Source organism: Octopus bimaculoides, chromosome 3 (assembly GCF_046866305.1).
Source record: "Octopus bimaculoides isolate indiv1 chromosome 3, ASM4686630v1, whole genome shotgun sequence".
NCBI lineage: Eukaryota > Metazoa > Mollusca > Cephalopoda > Octopoda > Octopodidae > Octopus > Octopus bimaculoides.
Window position 1 is genome coordinate 60,406,942 of NC_142930.1, and position 20,402 is coordinate 60,427,343.

At 31.4% G+C, this 20,402-nt stretch overlaps 1 protein-coding gene across 17 annotated transcripts in view; it reads left to right on the plus strand.

Moving 5' to 3' along the window:
- The window catches only part of LOC106874729 (uncharacterized), a 1,612,306-nt gene that overhangs the window by 1,245,423 nt on the left and 346,481 nt on the right, over positions 1-20,402 (plus strand). For 2 of the 17 annotated variants that reach the window (XM_052966439.2, XM_089349031.1), the window contains exon 2: positions 16,508-16,618. The exons of the other annotated variants lie outside the window; for them this stretch is intronic. The gene's annotated coding sequence lies outside the window, so the exon portion shown is untranslated. The remainder of the gene's footprint in view (positions 1-16,507; positions 16,619-20,402) is intronic. 17 annotated transcript variants of the gene reach the window in all.

Below are 20,402 nucleotides of genomic sequence, written 5' to 3' on the forward strand. Positions count from 1 at the left end.
ACTTGTAAATTTTGTTTTATTTTAACCAACTTTCAAAGTATTAAAATTTTTTGCTCTGTATGACACATAGCATCATAGAAATGCTGAGAAGTCACTAAGCTTTGTTGAATGTTCACCTTCCAGGGTGGATATTTGTGATTAAATTTGTAAAATTTACCCATTTCTTCGTAAATTTTGAGAAAGCATGATGTCAATATCTTTTGCCCAAAAGTGGGGGGAATGAGTTTAGAGATTGAAAGTATTGTTTTGACTTTTAAAACAATACAGCACCACCCTATTAAATTGTCATTTGAGCAAGGCTTGAAATTTCACTTCTGCTGCCACCATGGCTATTAACACCATGACGAAAAAGAAAAAGAGAAAAGACCATGACTTGCAAATCTTGCATTGGTGGGTTTGCTGATGTCATCTTTCAGAAAGAACCTATTTTATTATTGAAAGAATTAAAAAACTTGAAAAATATGTTTACAAGATCTGGATGAAATGTAACCTTAAAGATACAAGAATCCATTTGGCAAGAAACTGCCTCAAAACTGTTGTATACAAACTGACAGCAACTGAAAGTCAGAAAAGAGAATAGGTAATACAGCAGCAAATAGAAAAGTATCTCAGAACCATCTGGGGCACCAAAATGTGTTACCAGGAGGATATAGTATTGCACTGTAGAGTTGAGATTTTCCAAAGGATGAGGCCAAGAAATGCTGTACACAAACCTAAGGAGTGATGAATTAGTTCCTGTACCAATCTGTCATGGTTGTAGGAGAGTAAGAATGCAAATTGTAGATGTAACCCAAGATGATTGGTGGTGGTTCTCTTCTACATAGAGGACGAAACTAATATTCTTCAGGTTCAGATGTACAGAAACAATTGGTCACAGCAAGGAGTGGAGCATGGAATCCGTCCTGGACCTAATCAATCTGCCAGACAACTCACAAATATTGTACATTCAGTTTTCTTGTGTTTTAATTATCTTTGCATTACATTAGTGAATACATGTATTTGATGCCTGTTTTACTGTCAGTTGCTTTTTTATCCATTATTGTTTCCTCAGTTTCTCACAAGGGAATTTTTCATTTTACATATTTTCTAAAGTGCAAAGGTATTCTTAACAACAATATGTCAACAGAGATCACCAACTGTTGCTCATGCCATTGCACGTATAAGGTTCATGGCAATCAGACATGGATGTACTTTTGCATGCATACATGCATACATATAGATATCTATTCTTATATTTAATATCTATCTGTATAAAATAGATAGATACAAAAACGTATAGATATCTATTTGTAAGCATACATCTGTGTGTGTGTTTGTGTGTGTAAATTACACTTTGTACCATTTCTGTTTACCAAATTTACTTCACTTCTAGAGAAATTCAAACATTTATTTTATTTAATGTTAGTTTAAAGTAAATATTTTTCTTATGGAGATTAGCACAAAGCCCTTGATATAAGATTAATGATTCTATGTGTGGCATATCACTTGATATTACCTACGGTAGCGAAAGTATTTTTCCAAACTTACCTGTCATATAATGAGTAAGACACTGGTTTGTTTACTCACTGTTTATGTATATCTCTTTTGCCCAAAGTAACTAGCTAGTATTTTGTTTATAGCAGCCAGAATGATAAAAAGCAAAATTGATTCTAGTGAGAATTGAACACAGAATGTGGAAGATGAAACTGGAACTCCATAATATATTCAATTAAAGGCTCTGTAGCTTCTTCAACATCATTGACTTGTTACATTAACACAAGTCTACAAACTTGCTGGGGAGGTGTTTAATCAATTGACAGAGATTAATGTTGTGCTCATATTGTCAGTCGAAGAGGAAATTATCTTTATGGTCTTGTATTTCTGATTGCTGCACACACTGTGTGTGTTGTATTTCATCTTTGTTCTTCAGCCTGCTTTTTTTTTCTTCCTTTATGGTTAAGAAAAATGTAGCTACAATAGCTTTTACATGAATATATTGATTTATAATTCTACCAAACTAGTAATATTAACACACCTTTTTGTGCATATATGTGTATGTCTGTATAAATATATATAAAGAAAACATTGATTACTCCAGCATTAAGTATTTTTTGGAGTTGTTTGCTTTGCTCTACTCTTTGTTGCTTTCTTTCAAGAATTTTTTAAAAACTACATGTCCATAACATCTCAGTATCACTTTGTCTTCTTATTCTTATAGTCCTGTCAATGAAAAATCTATATAATATTAGTTGACTGCATTATAAACCAATAATGTACTGGGAGAATTTTCATTTGACAATATATACCCTCTTGTAAATATGTGGCCTTGTATCAATTTAAGAAATCAGTTTTATTTCATGAGGACCAATATTGTAGAAATAGCAGGGCATTGTCCCTTTACATTCTTCCGTCACATCTTAGAGCTGTCACTAGAATCAATGCAATTTTTAGTTCTGTGCTAATGTGAATGATTTTAGTTGTTTGGCAGACGTATTAGCGCATCGGTAAAAAAAAAAAAACACCCTGAATTTCAGGTCATAATTCTATGTTAGAAATAGTTATTATACATTGATCTAAATATATCTACATTAGATGAAATTCCTTTCTTTATTAAGTGACATGAACACATTTTAAAAATTATCCTCTTATATTAATATAAAAGGATTTACAATGCTAAGAAATAGATTTCATATTTACCTAGAATAAATTTTCTGAAATGCACAAATAATGAAACCATGAATTTCTTTTAATTGGGAATGTTTTGAGAATTGAATAATAAATTGTAACTGTTGATGTAAGATTGGTTCTACTAGAAAAACTGTTGTTTATTCTTTTATTTCAATATACTGCTTTTAATATCATTAAACGTTTAGGTGTTGGCTTTGCAATTGTTTCTGAGAAAATTTTAGATTTGTTTATTTAAAGTTTCACTGTTTTTAAAAATTTTTATTAAAGTATTAACCCTATTTGTCAATTCTCTATATATTTCTATTGATCATTGTAACATGGATTACAATAATAAGGATGTTGCAATGGATTTTGTTCATTGTGTATTCGAATGATTGTACTGTGAATCAACAGAAAGAATTAGGGACAGCTTGAAAGAAGTTGTTCTAACATTCTTTGTAAATATGCATTGGAATAAACCATCAAAAACTAAATCAACAATAGTGCAACAGCTGCCATTAACAATTTCAAATATTTGCTCATTTGGAAAAATTTAAATTATGTTCTTAAATGTACTAGCTTTATGGAGTGGTCATTGAATTAGCAACTTGTGCTTCTTTTGAATAACTTCTAATCTTTGTTAACAAGATTCTAATTAAAAGTTAACAAAGTCCAAACATCAGAATTCATACATTATCCTTTAAGTTGCAGCTGTAGAGAGAATAAAGGATGAATTAAATTTCAAATCTTATAAAAATGCACTCATTGATTATCTTCTTTAAGGGGGAGTGTTGCATTATTAATCATCTATAGAATCATTTGAATACTACTTCTAACTGTATCTAAACTTTATATTTTTGGCATACTCTATTTTATCACATCCCTTAATGTTATTTGGGATGTTTTCTAGGGGTACTTAAAGGTCACAAGTTCAACCCTTCACCAGAGACAAAGTTGTGTAATTATGCCTCAGTTGAGCTTGCTGAAATTAGATACCACTCCCATTTTATGGCTGAGTTATCAACATTAGGAAGGGCTTCCAGGCATAAAATAGCTTCACCAAGATATCATTAAAATATCTTCATTTTCAGAATCCTCCAGCACCTGCTAGTTCATGGAATGTTTGTAATTTTAATTTTTTTTTCTTTTTCACTTTAAAGACTAGCTAGAATTGTGGGTAAGTTCACTTAGTTATAGATTATCTTTAAGTGACTGTCTTGAAAACTGGTTTTAAGTATTGTGTTCAATAAAAAAAAATTGGATTTCTTTATGATATGATACAGAGAGTAATACAAAATTAGCTGAGTTGTATCATTAACCCACTAGCATTCAGATTACTCTGTCAAATTTAATGCTTATTTTTCACATTATTTTGAATTAGTCATACATTATCTCACACCTTTGAGATTTCGATAGTGGGATTATTTTATTTCTAGAATTGCATTGTAGGCTAGGTGTGAGAAGCCAGATCTAACTGATTTGAACATAAAACAAATAGAATATTAGGGCTGGATATGACTGGTTTGAATGTTAAAGGATTAATGTGCTGGAAGTAATAGTATAGAAGTTAGGATTAATGCTTTCTTCATCAACCATTGGATGTCCACCCTAAGCATATATTTTCATTCATTGTCTTTCCATTTTACTTATCCTCACTTTTATTTAATTGATGATGATGATGAATTTATTTTCATTTTGTATACTTTTCCAAATTACCAAAGAATAACTTCTATGTAGTTCTATTTTAAGCAATATTTTTATCTTTTCTTCACAAAAATTGCTATATTTATTCTAATTATACTAATTTGTATGTTTCATATGAAATAAATTTCGCCTTGAAAATTGTAATTTAATTTATTAAATGGACGTAGAAAAAACATTATATTTTATCTTTTATTTTCCTTACTTAAACAAATGTATATATAATTTACTGCTAATTTGTTGATTAACAAATCTTAAAGAAGTTCATTTTTCAAAAAAATATATAAATCTAAAAGTACCACTTCATTTGGATGAATTATAGGAAATTATGTTTAAGTTAATAATTTATTTCAAATTTTCTCTGGAAAAAAAAATTGCTGTTAAACTTTGAGAAATGATTAGGGAAAATTTTCATTCATATTTTGTTGAATTTTTTGTAAAATACTTTTTAAAATTAATTTATTAAGAAAATGAAATCAGTGTGAAGTATTAGCTGCCATTTATTAGCTGAACAATAAATTCTTGCATATTAGTTAATCCAGAAAACAGTAAATGACTTTCTATTATTTAACTATGTGCTTCATTACTTTTATTTTTACTCTGGTCATTTCACTAATGTCCAGTTGTAAACTGTTGTTAATTATTTGTTTAGACCAGAGGTTTTCTACCACAATGTCATGGGCTATTACTGTCAGTATATATTGGAAACTAACTAACTTCCTCAGTTTATGCCCACACAATTGTCTGTAGATGTTATCTTGTCATATCTAGTAAGGAAGTTTAAAGTTATTACTACTTTACTATTGTTTTTTGTTGTTTTTCCTTCTCTTTTTTTCACTTCAAAAATTATGTTGGTAAACTAAATACCTGAAATGAAATAACTTTCTCAAGTAGTTAGAAAAAATACAAAACGAAAAAAATAGTTGTTATTTAGCTTTGATCTATGGTCAAAAGCATTCCACTGGTGACTTTATCATTTTGTACAAGGTGCATCAGGTATTTGAGGACACAACTTTTTTGGGGTCATTGCTGCATTTTTTACTAACTCCATATAGTCTTTGTTTCAGAAAATAATAATGGCAGACCCTCAGCTTACTCAAGAAATGAAGAGGTATGCTGTTATTGTGGTTATAAAGGCTGAGCATAGTGATTTAGAAATTTATCTAGTTTTAAAAGTTGCCAGATCTTTCATCTACAAAGTTTGTAAGGAGCTAGAGACTGAAGTTGGAAAAGTATTACCAGTATCAAAGCATAAAAAGCATTCTAAATGCTCTGAAATCATCAGAACACATGAATTTATTCAGCAAGTTCAACAGACCATTGATTACAATCCCAGAAAGCCCATGAAGTCAATTGCAAAAGATCTCCATATGTCAGAAAGAGCAGTCAGAAATGTTGTCCATGAAGTCTTATATGATGAGGAAATGTCAATTCGCCCAAAAAAGCAAAAGAAAATCACTTAGTATGTATATGGATGTATATGTGAATGATGATGTATGTGTACATATAGGCCAATTTTTAAAAGTCAGCTAAAAACAATCGCATGTGTAACCAGCCATGAGGAACAAATCAACAGTACAAAGAAATTAAATGTCAATCCCTTTAAAACGGCAACCACTTTAACGGTAACAGAATCACGATCCCACTATATCTACACATTCAAAGCAGTCTGCCAATAGTCCTTCAACAACAACAGACCTTGATAAATTCAGGCCATGACAGACAGAGAGGATGTTCTTAAAGCCAAGAATTTGAACAGAGATAATATTTACACATTTTCATATTTACACAATATTTATGGTGACAATATTTACATATCTCCTGAGGAAATGCAACTAGATCTCATAGTGCAGGAAAATGGTTGCATAATAGAGTACCTGCATGTCCAGAGAACTATGTTGCATAGAAACAATTGTAGTGACTGAAAAATAAATGTCCATCTGTACTCCTTGTTGACTCCAAATTTATTCAATTATATATTCACACATGACAAATGCCCAAATGCAAGCCTGGAAGTATGTATAATACTGGATAGCACAGGGTGAAATGTGAAGGTGGATGAGATTTATACTGTACTCTACTATGTTCTTAACAGAATATACCATAACTATATATATATATATATATATATCATCATATATATATATATATGTATAATTTAACTTTCTGATACTAAGCTGCTATTCATTTCAGTATTGTTTCAGTTGTTAATATTTCCATAATTTTTAGAAATCTATCACATATCTCTAGGATTTAAAATCAAATTTTTGTTACATACTAATGAATCAAATTAAATCTCTTGAAATTATCAAAGACTTTCAAGATTTTGCTGTAGTTTTATTTTGCTTTTTCTATTTTGAATGATGATAACACTTATGATGATGGTAGATTAAAATGATACTTGTTGAAATGATCAAATAATTAAAATAAAATTTTCATCAAATAAGGCTGCTTTTTTAAAAAAATTCACATTGTGTAATTAAATTGAACAACTTTCATTTGAATCGGTTGTAACTTTGTCATCAAATGTGTATATGTAATATGAATGTGTTGATGTGTGTTTCTGATATGGTAATATATGTGCAACAGTCATTTGTTCATAGATATGACATGAAGCATTGATGTGTGTGCACATGCGTATATTAATATATTGATTCTTACAAGACCCTAACAGTTGAGGGAACCCGTGGAAGAGGTAGGCCCAGGAAGACCTGGGCTGAGGTGGTGAGGCAAGACCTTCGTACATTGGGCCTCACCGAGGCGATGACTACGGACCGAGACCTTTGGAAATGGGCTGTGCGTGAGAAGACCCGGCAAGCCAAGTAAGATCGTTGCCAGTGCCCCTGGACTGGTTCTTGTGCGGGTGGCACATGAGATGCACCATTTTGAGCGTGGCCGTTGCCAGTACCGCCTGACTGGCTCCTGTAGGATTTTCGAGCGAGATCGTTGCCAGTGCCCCTGGACTGGCTTGTGCGGGTGGCACATAAAAGACACCATTTCGAGCGTGGCCGTTTTCGTGCGGGTGACACGTAAAAGTACCCACTACACTCTCTGAGTGGTTGGCGTTAGGAAGGGCATCCAGCTGTAGAAACTCTGCCAAATCGGACTGGAGCCTGGTGTTGCCATCCGGTTTCACCAGTCCTCAGTCAAATCGTCCAACCCATGCTAGCATGGAAAGCGGACGTTAAACGATGATGATGAAGGTAGAAGTAAACAGCAACTTTGAAGTTTCCTCTCAGTTGCCTTCGTTAGACAGTGTGAAGCAAAGCATCTGAGGTGAAACTCTGTCAGCTATTTTCCTTGTAGAAGTAAATGTAATACTCAACTTAAGTGTATCAAGCCATTCTTCAGATAGTGTTTGACTACTTTTGTAAATAATTATACATGCAGACAAACACATGCTTAGTTATGTAAATGAGAAGTTCACTCTGCAACCACATAGTTTTGGTTTCATTTCCATTACAGAACATCTTGGGTAAATGTCTTCTACTATAGCCCTGGGATAACCAAAGTCTTGTGGGTAGACTTGGTAGATGGAAACCATAAGAAACTAAACATATGAACATATGACCGGACATAGACTTAACAAATTATAAATACACACACACACATTTATATGAATAGTTTTTTTTATTGAATTACAAATAATTCCACTAAATGATCTATATTTCTGGGAGCATTTTAGTCCTGTTGTGAAATGTGAATATTTTTTTAAATGATTAACAAAATTTATCGCCATATAAACTGTTTTACCTTCCTCTGATAAGGAAATTTCTGATTAAAAAGTAAATATTTGGAGTGTTAATATCCTGTATTAAAGTAATGAGAGTGGGGAACGTGTGTGTGTTTACACGCTCATGTATTTTAGGGATTTGTAACCTTGGCTTCTTTTGCATCACAGTTTCATACATTCCACTGAAAAACTAAATGCATTTGACAAAATGCTCTTCTAACAGAAAACAGAATCTCTTAGTACTCCAAACTTCTGCTTCTCATTGAAACATATAAGATTACCTATTATCTGTGTGAAAGTATTTAATAATGTTAATTGACTATTCAGGCAGAAAGGGTTGTTTTTAAATCAATAATAACATTGTGAATTCAAACATGTTTTCCTATAAAATAGGGCAGCATGCTGAGAAAGAATGCTTGGGTAAGTTGAACAGTGCATGCTCAGCAGACATTATTGTCTGAGCTATTAGTTTAATTTGGATGTAACGAGGGCAAAAAGACTGATGCATTGAATGTCACCAGACAAGGCTTGTATAATACGATTTAGTGCTTCACTTGCTGTTTTATGAGAGAGACTTGGTCTTTATTTATTACGAGAAAATTTGTGAAAACGAGTGAGATTTATCTAAAATTTTAATTGAACAGAGAAGTGCAATTGCAAAATTGTTTACTGCATCTTTTTTTTTTATTATAAGCACTGAATTGGTAGGAAATCAGAATCAATAATTTTCAGAGAGTTTTAGAAGGATCATTAGTTGAAGAAATTTTTTTTTAATGAAAAGATGTACATAAAAGTAATCAAAAGTAGTCAAAAGAAATTTGGTTGTAACTAGAAAAAAAAAATGTAAATAATGTGCTAAATAATGGGTATTGATCCATAAAATTTCTCTATGAGCTCATTATATTCTTTTAATTGAAATAGGCATCTTAAAGTTTTAGAAAATAAAAAGTCTAAAAAAAAAAAAAAAGAAAAACAAGAAAACAACGTCTTATTACACTTTGAGGAGAAACTATATTGCACTGATGTTTTTGCAAATATAAACAACCACTAGTAACATCTGCAAGTATTAGGGCTTATCAGAAAAAATAAACTGCTGTTTATCTTTCATATTGTTATAAGGTGATGAGCTGGCAGAGTTGTTAGCATGCTGGGCAAAACGGTTAGTGGTATTTCATCTTGTTTCATGTTCTGAGTTCCAATTCTGCCAAAGTTGACTTTGCTTTTCATTCTTTTGGGGGCAATAAAATAAATACCAGTTGAATACTGAGGTCAATGTAATCAATTTAGCCCCTCCTGCGAACTTGCTGGCCTTGTGCCAAAATTTGAAATCATTATTATCACTATAGGTGACGATATGACAGAATCATAAGCAAGCCAGACAAAATTCTTAGCAGGATTTTGTTCATCTTTATGTTCTGAGTTTAAATTCTGCTGAGGTTGACTTTGTCCTTTCAAGGTCAATAAAATAAGTATCAGTCAAATACTGGAGTCAATGTAATGAACTAGCCTTCTCCCTGTAAATTTCACACCTTGTGCCTATAGTACAAAGGATTATTATTATTGAAGGAAGTGCACTGGTAGATATGTTAGCATTTCAGACAAAATGTTATGCAGCATTTGTTCCAGTATCACATTCTGGGTTCAAATTCCATCTAGGTTGACCTTGCCTTTCATCATTTCAGGGTTGATAAAATAAATCCTAGTTGAGCATTGGGGTCGATGTAATTGATTCTGCCTCCCCCTGAGAATTTGAAACCATTATTATTATGTAAAGTAGTGAGCTGGCAGATCATTAGCATATCAGACAAAGCCCTTGACTTTCTTCATGTTTTGCCTTCAAATTCTGCTGAAGTTGATTTTAGCCTTTTGTCCATTCAGAAATTCAGCTAGAACCCCTCCCACCAAAATTTCAGGCCTTGTGCATACAGTAGAATGAGTTAATATTTTTAATCTTGTTTGTTCTACAATATTATCTTGTTGCAGTGAAGGACTTGCTTGTCTTAAGGCCTTTAAAGAAATTATGATCAGGATCTTGGTTCCAGGCTGGTTGAATCAAGTCAAGCATATCTTAGATTAGAGGTCTGAAAACTCAGCACATGTTTTCTCTAATGTTTAGCATGGTGCTAACAACTCTACTCCTTAAAAACAATGTTATATGAACTATAGCACAGTAAACACAGTCTTGGTAAGATGTCCTTTATAAAATATTTTGCATACTTATTGCAAGAAGTATAATGCTTTATGCTCAGGAATCTTTGCCTAGATCCTTATAGTTCAGTGGAAACTTTCATCTATCTTCAAACAGGATAATAAAGTGACTTGGTTCTGAAGGTTTAGGAAACAGCTGGCCTTTTCTATTAATGGATTCACATACTTAAGAAGGTTTTTGTTTGATATTACTCATTGATCTGCTTTCTTACAAACCATATTGACTTTAAGTTATAGAATTATCTATATGTTTCAACTGCTGCTTGATTTAAACAAGCCACTGCTGTTGTAATTTCCAAACATACAGACATAGTTGCCAGTAGTTTGGTGAGGAATGAGTTTAATGAAGTCAGTAATATGTGGAAGAGTAACAGAATAGCTTAGAATAATTAGAATATTATGTAACATTAATGTTAGGAATTTGTTCTTACTATTACAGCATTTAGCATATTTAATGGATTTATACTTTCTTTATCTTCATTAGACTTTGTTTTTACTTAAACTCTGAGTGTTGTTTATATCGTATTCAAAGTTTCCTAATCTCTGACTTGGAGTTTCATTTTCAGAACTTGTTCAGTTAATATTTAAGTGTGGATATGCTAGTAACATGAATATGATAATCATATAACTTTCATTTAGGATTTAAAACTAATATCATACACACACACATAGTTTTTATGATTGAATTGTCTTATAAAGTTAAATAAATTACTTCAAAATTTAGATCTTAAATGAAAAATTGGGATCTTTTTTAAAACGGGGGCCACATTTTTCATTAACGAAACACTTTGAAACTTGGAACACTGGTAGAATGTGTCATATAAAACATCTTTTTCTCTTAGTCTTCTTTAAAAAAAAAAGAAATCCCTAAGTTATTCCATGTTAAATTTGTCGTATTTCTGTAATTTCAACCAATCACTGACGTCCATTCAGCCGATATACATTAAGTGCCGACTACATAAACAAACGATTCTGAAACAATTCTATCGGTGATAGGGTTAGGGTTAGGGTAAAACAGCAAATTTAAAAAGAAAAAAACAAATAAAACAAAGAAAAAAAAAAAGAAAATGAAAACGAAGCTATGGAAATTAAATACGCTTTACACTGCTTAATCAGCCAAAGGAGTAAATATAAACAACTGAATACTTGTCAGTGATTGGTGGAAATTATCGAAATAAGACAATTTTTTACATGAAATAAATTCGAATACAAAAATATTTTTCTGTTCTATAACACAAAATAGATAAGTATACAAAGTTTGAAAGTCTTTCGGTACCAAAAACACTACGTAAAACATTAATGAAAAATGTGGCCCCCGTTTTAAAAAAGATCCAAAAATTACAAATTAATCTGGACACAGCTAATTGCTTATATGTATATTTGAAAATGTTACTACACTAGATTCATGTCTGCATCTACAATTTAACTATTGGTTCAGATATTTCATGTTAAACAATTGTATGTATTTCAAGCTTCTATGTCTGGCCATTCAGGGATAGGATTCATTAAGTGGGCTTTATCATTTTTACAACACTGAAAGCAAAGTCTTCAGCAGTTCTTTAACAACCTGACAAAAGTTACTGGCTATTTTCAGTTATACTTTGAAACCTACATTCTGGTAATGGAACAGTCAGTATGCCTTAATTATCATATAACTTTTTTAGATAATTGCATAGTTTCTTTTTTCTTTTGTCTTATTAATTTGCAGCCAAAGTGAATGATAGATGTGAGACATCATTAAGGACAACACAACTAGGTTATTACTCTCTCCTTGCACTCTGTTGACTTTATGATGATTGTTCCTCAATGGAAATAAATAAACATGCTACCATAATTTTCTTACCCAGCTAACATGGATTATTAAGGAGTTAAATAATCACTTTTCTTTAACTTAACCTTTGCTATTTTGCGTAACATTTTTTCCATGGAGAGGGACTGTAGCTGCAAAATCTTCCATAATATCACTCACTAACTAGTTAAATTTAAATTGTTTTTGCATCTATGTTGCTTCTAATTCTGACTGAAACTCCTATTACTGTAACATTGCTATTACAGCAGCTCACTTTTTTAATCTATACATTTGCTAAATTAATTATTTATTTTTTAATTTCTAGATATAAATCTCTCTTATGAAGATCAGTTAAGATTTTCCAAAACTCATTCTACATTGGAAACCAATGAAACTAGCTCTAGAAGTTTTGTCTATGAAACTAGAGTCTAGTATATTTATGTGTTATTATTTAGAAAACCAAGAATGATTTCAATGGTTTTATAACTATTATGAACACAGTGATAATATTGTAATTACGCATTTGTCTTTGTCTTAGTCTTCTGCTATATCCTTGACATGCTTTTTAGAAATACAAATATGTAATTTCTACTCAAGTTAATATATTGATGTAATTAAGGTGGTCTGCCGGCAGAGTCATTAGCATGCTAGGCAAAATGCTTAGTGGCATTTCATCCATCATTTCATTCTGTGTTCAAATTTTGCTGAGGTCTACTTCATCTTTCATCCTTTCAGGGTCAATAAAATAGGTACCTGCTGAGCACTTGGATTGATGTAGTCAACCTTACCCCTCCCTCAAAGTTGCTGGTCTTGTGCCAAAATTTGAAACCAATATATTGATGCTAATCTTGTTGCATTTTTCATATTAGAACTGTAACAGTGCAGGTGAAAGTCTGTTTATTAATTACTAAAGAATTCTAACCTCAGTGTAGTAATTCAGCGGGATACTATAATACGAAATATATTTTTATAATTTCATGTTATAAGAATGAAAACAATTTTATTCTGATATTTATAATTATTATTTTTTCACTTTTACTTAGTGGGTTAGAAATGACCAAATCGGATTTAATGAGATTTAAATGTCAGGAAAATATTACCCTGGTCACTTGATCTGGTATTTTTCTGCATTATTCCAGGTGAATAAGCAAGTAGGATAATGCATACTTTTATTTTGTTGAAACTATTGTTAAAGTAAAATAAATGCTTGAAATGTTTGGAAAGTGTTTTTATAAATCTTTACCTAACAATGGCTTAACATCCTAACAGAGTTAATAATGAGTGGATTAGATTAAAATATATACATCATTTACTGGCTAATCCTCTACTTGTTGCTTGAATAGATTAATGATTTCATAATACCATATGATTGTAAGCTTTATTTAGATCACTGCGATAAATGTTCATATTACATTCTAAACATTATTACAACTGTACATATTTGCTGATTTTTCTTTTATTCTTTTAGCATTCATCTTAATCAGCTCATTCTTTTGTAAATTATTAATACATATTTAGTATTTTCAATTTTTGATTAGTAGAAAAAATATAATTTCAGAAAACAAATTTTTTTTCCTGTGAGAGTTAGATGCATTTAATAATTTTGAATAATTCAATAGAAGAAGAACTTTATAAAAATTTTTGTTTTAATTCTTTGGATAGTTAAGAAAATAATTATATGTATTTAATATGGTTGATATTCCATTGAAATGAGGAGGATGAGGTTTGGACAAAAATTTGTATTTGAGAAACCCTAGTAAGCTCAGTTTGAAGTAACTTACAGTATAAAGAAAGCTGCTCAAATGCTCAGCAGTAAATCATGGATTCATCACCCTATGTATGGCAGATGTAAGGTGCTTAGCATAGTTGGTTTCAGTTTAACTCTCTTTGAACTGGAATTTTGTCTGTTGACATCTTATCTTCTGTTTTGATTGTTCATAAATATTTCAAGATATCTTGAAAATATTATTCTTTAAAAGGAAAAGAGATTGTGCTTTCTTTTATAATAAAAAAATTTTAACAATAAAATGTAAATAAAATGTGATAGCTAGTTACAGCACTATGATTTTAATATTGTTTCATATGCAAAGAGCAAAAGAATTAAATACAATTATAAAAACTTAAACATAGGTGCACGTGTGGCTTCCCAACCACATGGTTCCAGGTTCAATCCTGTGTCTTCTACTATAGCCTTGGGCCGATCAAAGCCTTGAGAGTGGATTTGGTAGATGAAAACTCAAAGAAGCCCATCTTGTATACATGTATATGTTCTCCCCATCATCACTTGACAACTGATTTTGGTGTGTTTGTGTCCCCATTACTTGGTAGTTTGGTGAAAGAGACTGATAGAATAAGTACTAGGCTTACAAAGATTAAGATCTGGGGTTGATTTGTTCAACTAAAGGTGGTGCTCCTGCATGGCTACAATTAATTGAATGAAATGTGTAAAAGAGTAAAAGAGTATACAAAAACAAAGTATCAAAGTCTATGATCCATTGGAGACTTCACTGATGATCTTTATCAAAGTCAACTTAACCTGAAACTGAGTTACTTTCCCAAAAGGTGTTGGCTTCTTTACTGTAAACTGATGGTGCTAGTTCATTTTGACAAGTAGTTCGTGTTTCTTGGTTCTTGTTTACTGCAAAATAGATGAGCAATTTGTGAGTTGTCTTGACCACACGTATAATAGAATAACATCTGAACCACTGACCTACCAACTGATTGTCCAGCCTTCCATTGATTCAGTTATCCATACAAGTAATAAAGAAACTAGAATATACATAATTCATTTTAATGGTAGTAAAAGGTTGGCACTATAAGAAAATTTTCTTTTCTGAAGGTGTTTAATGATTACTTTAGAATGATGTAAAAAGAGGCAATGTTCATTCTCAAAGTAGTCTTTATTCATCTGGAATGAACACTGCGAATAGTTTGGAAATGCTCTAAGCTAAAATTCTTTTTTGTAGCTTTGGTTAAGAAATAATTCTGTAAGTTTATGCTTAAAAGATAGGATTCTAAGACTAAAGAAATAGATTTAACATGTGTATAATGGAAAATCTTTTATATAAAATTAAAGCTAGATAATACTTTACTTTCACTGAAAAACTAATATATTTGATTTGTATTTTAGTTTAAGATTATGCAGCTTTACATGAAGTAAGCTGGTTGTGTGGTTAATATTGCTAATCACTCATGGTTTAAATTCTGCCAGTTATTTATTACTAATTAGATAAGCAACTCACAAGAGCTTTGCAGCCTCAACCTCCATGCCTATTCTGACAAATGTGCTCGGTGTTAATATTCACGGAGAAACAAGGGTAACATGGAAATTTATAGCCCTTAGGAGAAATGATTAGGGAAAGTATTAAGTTTGGTGTTTGTGGGATGAGACATAGCAAGAATCAAGGTAAGTACTTTGGGATGGTCTGGAGTAGAGTTGGCATGTGGCCTACCATTTCAGAAAATCAAAAACCATTGTAGAAAATACTTCTGCCAAACCATAGTTAAAAGACTTTGCTGATATTATGACTGACAATAAAGGGCCTTGACAAAGTTTTTCCATTTCATTATATTAGGAATAATCATATTATGTATAGTATAGTTGAGCAACAAGTAGAGGATTAGCCAATAAATTATGTACACACTTGAAGCTAATCCACTCATTATTGACTCTGTTAAAATGTTAAACCATTTATAAAAAACACTTTCCAAATATTTCAACCATTCATTTTTACTGGAGCAGTTGATGTTAGAATTGGCTGAACACCAAAGTATTTGGTTACATCCTTTTAAATTCTGAGTTCAAATCCTATCCATGTTGGCTTCATATTTTATCACCCAAAGGTCTATAAAACAAATATCAAGCAAATACTGGGAGTAATTTTGTTGACTATACTTCTTGAAAGTTGCACCTCAATCGTCTAACAAACCTGTAAAAAAAATAATAAGAGTAAAAGAACATTTGTTTGATATTTATGCATTACTGACTTCAGAAAGTGGTATGATATTTGAGAAGATATTTTTTAATAAAATATTTGCCTTATTTCATCTGGAATCTCAACAAATCTTTGTTGCTTGCTATATTTTGAAAAATAATTGAAAGGATTTTCATATTAGAATTTTTATATTTTTGCTCACTGATTTTTCTGGTATATGTTAACTAGTTTATACTCAGAAATTGGTATCACTTGATTTTATCATCTCTTATTTTCTTGTTACCAGACAAGATTATGTGTTGCAAATTGTTTCGAATGTTCATTTTGAAATTTAAATTATCTGTATAAACTTGGGTTTATGAATAGCAATGACTAATTGATCTACAATACTGTTGCATAGATGTTATGGTTAGATAGTGTCTGACATAATCCTAGGTGAGTTTTCTTTGCATTTATTGACATTTCAGCAACATTTAACATCTTATGTTTTTATAGATGAGAAAGTGCAGATATGGCTTCCTAACCACATGGTTTTCATGTACAACTCCAATGCATGGAATCTTGAGCAAGTGTCATCTGCTATAAGTCCAGGCCAACCAAAGCCTTGTGAGTAAATTTCATAGACAGAAGCTGAAAGAAACCCATCAGATGTATTTGTGCGTGTGTGTGTTTGTGTATGCATGTAACTGTCTCATTGATCTTGACATCTCAGAGTTATAAACAAGCATCATGCATTATTCAAGTTAAGTTCTTTGTTTCCAATCTTCTGTGAAAACATGTCTAGTCATGGGGAAAATATTATCTTATTTGGAAACAGATGAAAATTGGTGGCAGGAAGAGTATCTGGCTGTAGAAAACATTTCTCAATGAATTCCAACTGACATGTGTGCTTTTATTGATGGTAACCATTTGTTGAATGAATTATTTTTATCTATTTTTTCAAGATTATGTTTGTGCATAGATTAGGAATAACTCATACCTATTACCATCAACTTATAAGTTTTCTATCATCACTAAAACAGCTACTGACTGTTTCCAATCTGGAGGTATATTGTAATATTTTAGTATACGAATATAATTTCAAAATTACTTGTTATAAAAATAATACTTATTGGCTGGAAGGAAGTCAAAGCATGGTTCAAACAACAAATACATTCCTTACTGACAAGCTGGCACATGAATTTAAGCTACCATAACTTTCTTTAAAAATTTTTTTGGTTTTAATTTTTTTTAGTCATAATTGTTTCAATATATCTGAGAAATTTTTAGTTGATTTTGATTAAAGTGATTTTAAAAAGACTGAATCAAATTAAATGCTTTTTGAAACTGTGATATAGATCACAGTTTCAAATTACAATTTGAAACTGTAATATAAATCAAATTTGAAATTAACTGATGACTAACTGTTGTAATTTTTTTATAATTTGGTACTTATAGTTTATAGATTAAAAAAAAAAAATTGCAATTCAAATTATATTTCTTTTAATACAGGCAGTTAACTGAATGTGTATTACTTTCTTTGAATCATATCATTTTTAAATACGTATTAGGTACTAAATCAAACTATATTGTTGTCTCACAGTTCTATTCATGATCACAGCATAAAATAATATTCTATTGATTAGAAATACCAATCTTCTCAGCATGAAATTAAATTTTTAATTTCATTTTTCTATTTAATGTCAATCTCAGCATGCAAAAAATTTGCATCCAGATGATGATCATCATTGTCATGATGGTAGCAGAGGCAAGCATGACAATGACAATGATAACAACACTACCACTGACAACGACAACCACCACCACCATCATTGTAATCATAATTATAGTAGTTTGAAGTGTTTTATGTTAGAGTACCAATCTTTATTATAAAAAGTTTAATAGTCCCCCATTAAAAGTCCAACAGTTTTATTTAAGTCATTATTTTGTGCAGATCATTGCTGATTAATCAAGTATGATCCAACCATGACAATTCCATCTTTTTTCTCTGGCGTAATATATATTGGAGAACATTGTTTATCTAATATGTGTTTCATTTTTATTTATAAACTAGTGTGTGATTGGAGAGTGATTAAGCTGCTATTTCTAGCAGATTGCAGGACCAATTAAGGGCTGCTCCCACATTAGCTTGAGTGTTTCTTAGGATATTATTCTCTGCTAGAAAATGCAGATTAACTACTTAACTAGGATATCCTAAAAACAAAACCACAAAGCAAAAATATCAATAATTGGTTTTTCTCATAGACATCTTTCAATATCATTTAATGACTAGCAAAAGGCATAGTGACTGGATCTCACTGGGTTTGGTTATTGGTAATCAATGTGTGTATTTGAATGGTTATTAGCATCATCAACAAAGTCACCAGGTTTCCTTTGTTGTAAATCAGTTGCATTGATTCATATCATATTATTCTCTACTACATTCATCTCTGTATAGTTGCCATTCAGTTTCATTGATATAAATAATACTGCTAGCTGTGACAACATCAAGACATTTACTTATATCTGGACATGATTTAAGCAAAATGTTGCATGAAGTTTCTGTTTTTCATAATTTCTATTTTTCACCAAGAGAATTAGCTGATGTTCTTTGATACAAATTGTTCTCTGATCTGTTATGTGTTTGTGATGTTATTGTCCAGACTTATTCAGAAGTTGTGGTGCTCTATGACTGTTACTCATGTTTACTCAGTGTACTTTCGCTTTAATCTATCAATCTTCTCAGCATGCAATTGAATTCTCAATTTCATTTAAACAATTTAATCTATCATGTTATTAGAATTTAGTAGTTGATATTGGTTTCAAATTTTGGCACAAGGCCATTAATTTCAGTGGTGAAGAAGGGGAGGTAAATCGATGACATCAACTCCAGTGCTCAGCTGGTACTTATTTTATCAACCCCCAAAAGACGAGAGGCAAAGCTGACCTTGGTGGAATTTGAACTCAGAGCATGATGTCAGAAGAAACGTCACTAAGCATGCCTGGTGTGCTAGTGATGCCTTGATCAAGTGTCAGCTTGCCACCTTGATTCAGAAGTTAATACTAAAAGTGCAATATGATATTTTGATAAGTTTTGTCATTCATAATTTTTGTTTACATCTGTTGAGGTATTACTTTGGGCGTCAGTCAAGAAGAGAAAGATTGTTTTTGTTGATTTTTCATTTTATTTGTCATAAGTTGAGGTATTCTGAGAAATCCATAACCTATTCTGATTTTTAGTTGTATATTATATCATCATCATCATCATCATCATCATCATCGTTTAACGTCCGCTTTCCATGCTAGCATGGGTTGGACGATTTGACTGAGGACTGGTGAAACCGGATGGCAACACCAGGCTCCAGTCTGATTTGGCAGAGTTTCTACAGCTGGATGCCCTTCCTAACGCCAAACATATTATATTATATAATATTATAATATTATATTATATTATATATCATATTATATAACATAAATGAGCTTAAAAATGTTTAAGCATTACATAATCTGTGAATATGTGTGTTTGTTTGTGAGGTCAGTATTGGATATCACAAGTATGTCTTTTTAAATGAAGACTACCTCAATTTATATAGTTGAAGAGGTCTGACATCCACTTAGCCTTTACATTATCTTTTACATATTGGACATGGAGTCCTTTATTTGATCTAAAATTACATAATAGACTATATGTGTCCAGCCCAATTTCCTTTAGCCTTTATAAATTTCACAACATACCATTTTTATACTTTTAGTTAGATTATGTTTTGGCCATGACTTTTACATAAATATAGCTTCTTAGGTGGACAGACCTTTTGTTAAAATATGATTGGCATCATGCAATAGATGTGTGAACCACATGGTTTTTATCACAAGAACTGATAATCCTTGGTGGAGTATTTATATATTCTGTGTTACATATACATGCATATATGTTCATGTATATATTTGTATACATAAATGTGTAATCGTGTCTGCCTGTCTGTGTGTGTGTTTGGGGTTACTCTAACTCCTCCCACACCATCCAACCGATTTTAATGATTTTTGGCACATAGGTACATCACATGCCTTGAAGTTCAAATAAGGCTGGAATTTTTCAAAAGCTCAATAATACTCAGTTGGCATCGATTTTTGTGAGCTCAATCAGGCATTTGAATGGAAATGCCCATAACGATGTTATTTTTCCTGCAGCTTTTGCATTTTTTGTCCGATTTTGATGAAAATGAATTTTAAGAAATCAATAGGCTTTTTGTATGCAATTACCCATAGGATTAATATTTAATGCAGTAACTTTTACAGAATTCATTCGATTTTGATGAAATTTTACATTTAGGTAAAGTTTATGGTCAGAGTCATGTAGTAGAATTAGAATTAAACTGGTGAAATGCAGAAATCATCAAAATTCACTCACAAT